This window comes from Triticum aestivum, unplaced genomic scaffold, assembly GCF_018294505.1.
Source record: "Triticum aestivum cultivar Chinese Spring unplaced genomic scaffold, IWGSC CS RefSeq v2.1 scaffold99416, whole genome shotgun sequence".
Classification (NCBI taxonomy): Eukaryota; Viridiplantae; Streptophyta; class Magnoliopsida; order Poales; family Poaceae; genus Triticum; species Triticum aestivum.
In genome coordinates, this window is record NW_025228520.1 from 34,918 (window position 1) to 42,194 (window position 7,277).

Here is a 7,277-nt window from a genome sequence, read left to right on the forward strand (position 1 = left end):
GGGAGGCGAATCTTTTTTTTGCTCGGACGCACTTCCTTGCGTGCGAAGGTGTCGCTGGTGGGTCCCAGCAGTCAGGGGGGCGAATCGTTTTGTTTTTTTGCCCGGACGCACTTCCTTGCGTGTGAAGATGTAGCTGGTGGGTCCCAGCAGTCAGGGGGAAACGTTTTTTTTTGCGAAATACAACGGCCCGTCCGGTGGGTCCCAGCTGTCAGGTGGAGGAATCACTATTTTCCGCGTAATAAGGAGGCACTTCCTTGCTGCGGCTGTGGACCCGGCTGTCAGCCTCTCCATGTACAATCTACGTCCGATGGAAGTCGTTCCTTGACCATGTTGACCGGGCTGCGCCGAGAGCACCAGGGCGGTGGACGACGGCGAGGCCTAGGAAGGGGACGACGGGGAGCCGGGGAAGACGCGACAGTGAAAGCCCGCGCGGAGAGGAGTACGAGGGTTCACTGGTTCGGCTGCGGTGTGAGGCTGCCGTCGCCGCAGGGCCTGGCCAGCGGTGGGAATAGTAGGGGGCGGTGAGGCCTTCGTGGTAGCACAGCCGGCCACGGAAGGCAGGAGCATGCGGCACGACTGGCGCTACTTTGGGCGGCTGGAGCAAGAAGACCAGAGGTTGAAGAAGCACTACCGCCGTTGGATGGACATCGTACGGTCACTGGAGCTAGAATCATTCATATTGATTAAAGTTGACAAAGGCCCCCGTCCCAGTCAACTTAGTAGGCCCACAAGTCAGCCTCCCACCATGGTGGGTCCCAGCTAGCAAGGGAAGTATTCATTTTTTTGTGCGTAATAAGGAGGCACTTCCGGTGGGTCCGAGCTGACAGCGCGGGGAACGTTTTTTTCGCGAAATACGCTGGCCCGTCCGGTGGGTCCCAGCAGTCAGGGGGGAAACGTTTTTTTCGCGAAATAAGGTGGCCCGTCTGGTGGGTCCCTGCTGTTAGGTGGAGGAATAATTATTTTGCGCGTAATAAGGAGGCACTTTCTTGCGGCCGCCTGGACCCAGCTGTCAGCCTCTCCACGTACAGTACTCTTCCGATGGAAGTCGGTCGTTGACCATGTTGACCACGCCGTGCCGAGAGCACCAAGGCCGTGGTCTGGATGAGGCGAGGCCTAGGAAGGGGACGACGCAGAGCCGGGGAACACACAGCAGTTGTAGCCCGCGCGGAGAGGAGTACGAGGGTTCACTGGCTCGGCTGCGGCGTGAGGCTGCCGTCGCCGCAGAATAACAGGGGGTGTGGGTGAGTAGAGGGATACCCTGGGCTAGCAGTGGGAGTAGTAGGGGGCGGTGAGGCCTTCACGGCATCACAGCCGGCCACGAGAGGCAGGAGCATGCGGCACGACCGGCGCTGCTTTGGGTGGCTGGAGCAAGAAGACCAGAGGTTGAAGAAGCACTATGGCCGTTGGATGGACATCGTACGGTCACTAGAGCTAGAATCATTCATATTGACTAAGTTGACAAAGCCCTCCGTCCCCGTCAACTTAGTTGGCCCACAAGTCATCCTCCCACTATGGTGGGTCCCATCTAGCAGGGTGGGTATTCATTTTTTTGTGCGTAATAAGGAGGCACTTCCTTGCGTGCGAAGATACAGCTGATGGGTCCGACATGTCAGTGGGGGGAACGTTTTTTTGTGAAATACAGAGGCCCTTCCGGTGGGTCCTAGCTGTTAGGTGGAGGAATCATTATTTTGCGCGTACAATCCACGGCCGATGGATGTCATTACCATGTTGACCAGGCCGCGCCGAGAGCACCATGGCGGTGGACGATGGTGAGGCCTAGGAAGGGAACGACACGGAGCCGGGGAAGACTCGGCAATGGTTGCCCACGCGATGGAGAGTACGAGGGTTTATTGGTTCGGCTGTCGTCGCCGGAAAATAACAGGAGGTGTGGGTGAGTAGAGGAATGGCCTGGCCAGCAATGAAGTAGGGTGGGGCGGTGCGGCCTGTGCGGCAGCACAGCCGGCCATGGGAGGCGGCAGGCAGTCCCATCGGAGCTGGTTTGGGCGGCTGGAGCAAGAAGATCAGATATTGAAGAAGCAGCACGGCCGTTGGATTAACATCCAAGGGTCACTGCTGCTAGAATCATTTGTGGACTAAGTTGACAAAGCCAAAGTACACGTCAACCTAGTAGACCCACAAATCAGCCTCCAAATCTGTCCCAAACAGCATACATCCCGAAATTTCTAGCCGGATTCAAATTAATTTTAAATCTAAATATACCTTAATTTAAATTCAATGAAATTTTACCCACACAAAAACAATGAAATTTAAAATATCAAAATCCGAAAGAAAACAGTATTTGGGAACTAATTGCCTGTTTGTTGTATATTTTTCATTTTACAGCCCATTTATTATTACTTATAGCCCATTTTCTGGGCAAAATGCATCCCTCCTCGTCTTGAAAGATTTCCGGCCCAGCAGGGCATAGAAAAGCAAGTAGGACTATGTTGGTTATTCTGCAAAAAACAAAATAGCTGGCTAGCCATTTTTCAGAAAGGAAAAAAACAAACTAGGCTGGTCATGTGCTAAACATATGAAATAAAAGCCTGGGCTAGACGGGCCACGGGTCCCGCACAACCCAGTTGATACCCTTCTCCGTCCCGAAAAAACAAAATTACTACGCGTGCTGCTGGGTCCCTACTGTCATCCTCACCATGTATAGTCATCTCCTTATTCCTCTCGGTTGTTGACCATGTTGACAACACCAGAGGGCGGCACCGCGGCAAGCACGGAGGACGATGGTGAGGCCTCGGACGGGAACGAACAAGAGCCGGGGAAGATCACAGCCAGCCGTGGGAGGCGGGAGCAGGCGGTCCCGCCGGCGCTGGTTTGGCTTTGGCGGCTCGAGGAAGAAGAGACTGAAGAAACGCGACACACATTGAATGTCAATCGAACGGTCAAGGTTGGCACAATCATTTTTTTACTAAGCGGACACCAAGTAGCATACTTTTTTATATATAGGAAGAAAACTACGAGGAAAATGCGTTCGTCTGCCGTCCTCCTCACAGGGAACGTTCGCCACATAAGTGACTAGCACCCTTGGTTTTCAACCGAGAGGTCTTGGGTTCGAGTCTGAGGAACTCTCAATTTTGTCCTTCTTCCTTCCTCGCAAAAAAAGGGAAAGAAAATTAAAGACTTGGGAAGGCGTACAGAACAAGCTAGTGTACCAGTAAAGAGATGTTGCCGAGTTTTAGAAAAAAGAAAGACGTGCTCCTATAGCTGGTTCAAATCCAAACCTAGACTATGACTATATATGGTGCTATGCTACTCTGCAAGTAATGAAACTAGCATATCCAACGTCCGCTTCTCCTCTTCTCTACTTACTCTGCCTAGCATCAGAAGCTCTGGCCGCAGCAACCATGTCCGCTGGCTGCTCGTCCACCTGCTCTTGAGCAGGCAACAACCAGATATGCGCCAAGTCGCCACCCGTACCATCGCCTGTGGGTCTCATCACACCCCCACCGGCATGCACACCGCAGCCGATTGCTCATCGCAACCCGCTGCTGTTGGTGTTGTGCCACTGCTGCAAATCACGCAGAGTCATCCATTGCGTCTCAACCACAATCCGCAACCCTAGCCGAGTCTTCTATAAATGCCCAAATCATGGGGTAATAATATGCTTAAGTGTTGTTCTGCTGCTTTCAGTTGCTGATTTTTTTGATAGTTTGGTTGATGATCTTCCAATTTGATTCGTGCAGAAAAGGGAAGATTCGTGTGATTTGTATTTCTGGGAAGTTGCTGATGTGGGGGAATGCAACTACGCTGATTATTTGGTTAGCTGAGGAACCCCAATACCAGCAGGTTGGGGTGTTGGACAAGTAACTGAAGGAATGGCAGAAGAGGAAGATGCAGAGCAGAAGGTTAAAGACGCAGTTCCTCTGATCATGGCCAAGCAACAGCTGCTGAACGGCCTTGATAGCAATGAGGAGATGAAAGAGCTTGTGAAGATAATGGGAAAAATCGATGTGCTCTGTAGGATGATTGTCTCTTTATTTGCAGTGTATGTAGCACTCGTGATGTATTCAGTGGCTACGACATGAGCACTTTGCTGAAACTAGTAATGAATGAAACATGTGTAGCAGGCTGGGTGTAGTGTTGTGAACATCTAATGATTTCTATTAACGGAAATCAGGGGGTATCCTCTTTTGCTCATATAAATAAATAGATAGCAGAGGCCCTGTCGGGTCAGCTTTGTTCTCATTCAAAGACGTCGAGCAAATTGCAGTCCAACAGCAAACTATGTCATCAAATTCAAGTTTCACAGCCAAATATGAGTACAACTAAACAACAATGTCATCATGTTTTAGTTTTCATACAATCACCAAACACAAATCAGCACACATAACAAGTGATGTTCTCACAGCAAAATACTAAACAACATGTTCATCAGGTTTCGGTTGTCATAGCAAACACAATTTCACATAGTAGATAAAAAAACGTCTTCTGGCAGGCAAATATGACAAAAGCAATGTAATCATCATCCTCAGCAGCAGCGTCAACATCTTCGCCATGTGTATCAGTCTGAATCGTAATTCCCCATGGTGTCATATTCTTCTTCGTCCTCAATGTCCTCGAACGTTGGCTTCTTCTTGATCAACTCTTGTATGTCCACAGCACGACAGGCAATCTTTTCACCGGCGTCATTGACGTGATGGTTCTCAAAGATATTAGGAACATCTGTGTTATCTTGTACATCAGGAGCAGTGTAAGCATCATCTTGTTGTGCAACTTCATTAAACGAATTCCTCTGCTCAAACCTTTGCAATACTCTCCAGTCATCGCTACATGCAAATGTGTCTTCCAAGAAAAATATCTGTGTTGCTTGATTTGCCAAAATAAAAGGCTCGTTGGTCTGGTACGCCGCCTTGACATTGATGGATTTGAAATAATCATCAGCTCTGGGTTTTGCGATCCTGGAAAACAGGTTATACCAACGACAGCACAACAGAACCACACACCGATGATCCCCAAAACTGGAGATATACTGCAACTGAACAATGTCTATTATGTTAGCATACATTTCAGTTGTCTCTTTGCCATACGTATTTGTGCTCATGATGGCACTGTTTTGTGTCTTCCTGCCTTCGTCTCGTGCAAGGGTGTTGTAGCGCACATCTCCAACAACGCAAGATTCATAATGTCTTACCCGAGTATCAGGACCCATTGCTAGTGAGTAAAGGGCATCATCAACTGCCTGCCCATCCTCCCGCATCTTCTTAACTTATGGTTAGAAAATAGACAAGTTGATCATCTTATGTACTCAATATATTAAAAAAAACTGACAGTGCACTTCAAAAGCTTACATGGTTCTTGAACCATTTCGCAAATCCTGCCATAACCAGTTTGTCAATGTTTCTTGGATTTTGCGGCAGTAACTCCTCTTTGTACATGCTGCACAACATAGTGATCGCGTCAAACATCTAAATATATAAGAATGTGCTGCAGGTTTAGTAGATTACGATGTATAAGCTGCAGTACTGCACTTACTTGATATAAGGTAGTATCTCAGGACAGTTATTCAACACATACCAAACCATTTTTTCCATATCTTTAGGTTTGTCCTCTTGTCGACTCTTCCCTGTAACTCGAACAGAATAATCGAAAACATTGAGCCCAGGATTGTCTTCACCCACCTCTTTGCTAAGATGATCAGCTGTTTCAATGTATTTTGAGCAGAATGTCAACGCTTCTGTAGCAATGTAGGCCTCTGCAATGGAACCCTCGGGTCTAGCTCTGATCCTAACATAGCCCTTGAAAGTGCCTAGCCGCCTTTCAATAGGGTACATCCAGCCATACTGTACTGGACCTCTAAGTAGTGCCTCATCAGGTAGATGAACAGCCAAATGCACCATCACATCAAAGAAGGCTGGAGGATATATCTTCTCAAGGTCGCATAGGATAGTTGGTATCTTGTCTCTAAGACGCTCCAAAGCATCTATCCTGATATTTCTACTGCAGAGTTCCCTGAAGAATTGTCCCAACTCTGCAACTGCTCTGTATAAGTCAGGGCGGCCTAATCCTCTAAGGATAACAGGTAAAACCCTTTCAAGTAGGACGTGGCAATCATGAGTTTTCAACCCTTGTACCTTGTTTCCATCTGCACTGACTCTCCTTTCAGGGTTGGAAGCAAATCCATGTGGGAATCTCACACGTGACAGGACCTCGCAGAATTCTTTTCTTTTTACCTTGTCCAAGACGTACACAGCTGGTGCCATATCCCGTGGTTTACCTTCATCTTGCACCTGCAAATCCTTTCTGATACCCAGGTGTGTCAAATCAATCCTAGATTTTAAGGTATCTTTCGTCTTGCCTTCAATGTTAAGAAGTGTGCTGATAATGCTGTCACATATATTTTTCTCGATGTGCATGACATGAAGATTATGCTACAGATCCAAATCTTTCCAATACTCCAAGTCCCACAAAGTGGACCTGCGGGTAAACAATAATATCTCTTCTACCGTGCCACGCTTCCTTTCCCGCTACCATTACCAGGATGGTTTCCTGGTGTAATATGCCTGACCTTCTCTAATTCCACTTGCAACTCATCGGCGGTTAGCCTCTTTGGCGCATCACAGTTTTCATGCTTTGCATTGAACACATGTCTTCGGTATTTTCTAGGATGCGGCTTGTCCTTGGCAAGGAACGGCGGTGTCCAATGTAATAGATCTTGCTAAGTATTGCGTATGACAGCGGATTCCTGTACAGTGAACACATGCATTGTAACCATGTGTCGTTCGCCCTGACATAGTGCCCAAAGCCGGATAATAATCATGGATGCACCAAATTACAATAGCACGCAGAAAGAAATCAGCTGGTGGGCTACTATATAGGTCTCGAGTGAGAACACCCTTCCATAGATGTTGAAGTTCCTCCACAAGAGGCTCCATGAACAAATCAAAATCCTTTCCAGGACTTTTTGGACCTGGGATGAGCAAGGCCATCATTTAGTTTGATTCTTTGGTGCAGACATTTGGAGGCATGTTGTAAGGGATAACAAGCATTGGCCACATGCTATATGTGGCGCTCTAGTGGCCAAATGGGTTAAATCCATCTGAAGCTAAGCCAAGTCTAATGTTTCTCGGGTCAGCAGCAAACTCTTTGTGTTTATCATTGAAGCTTTTCCACTCACTACCATGAGATGGATGGCTCATTACATTCTGATCTCTGTACTCCTGGTTCCTAGAATGCCACAATACATCCTCTCTTGTTTCAGCATAATGAAACAACCTCTGCAATCTTGGTGTAATTGGAAAATGTCTCAGAACATTATGAGGAAC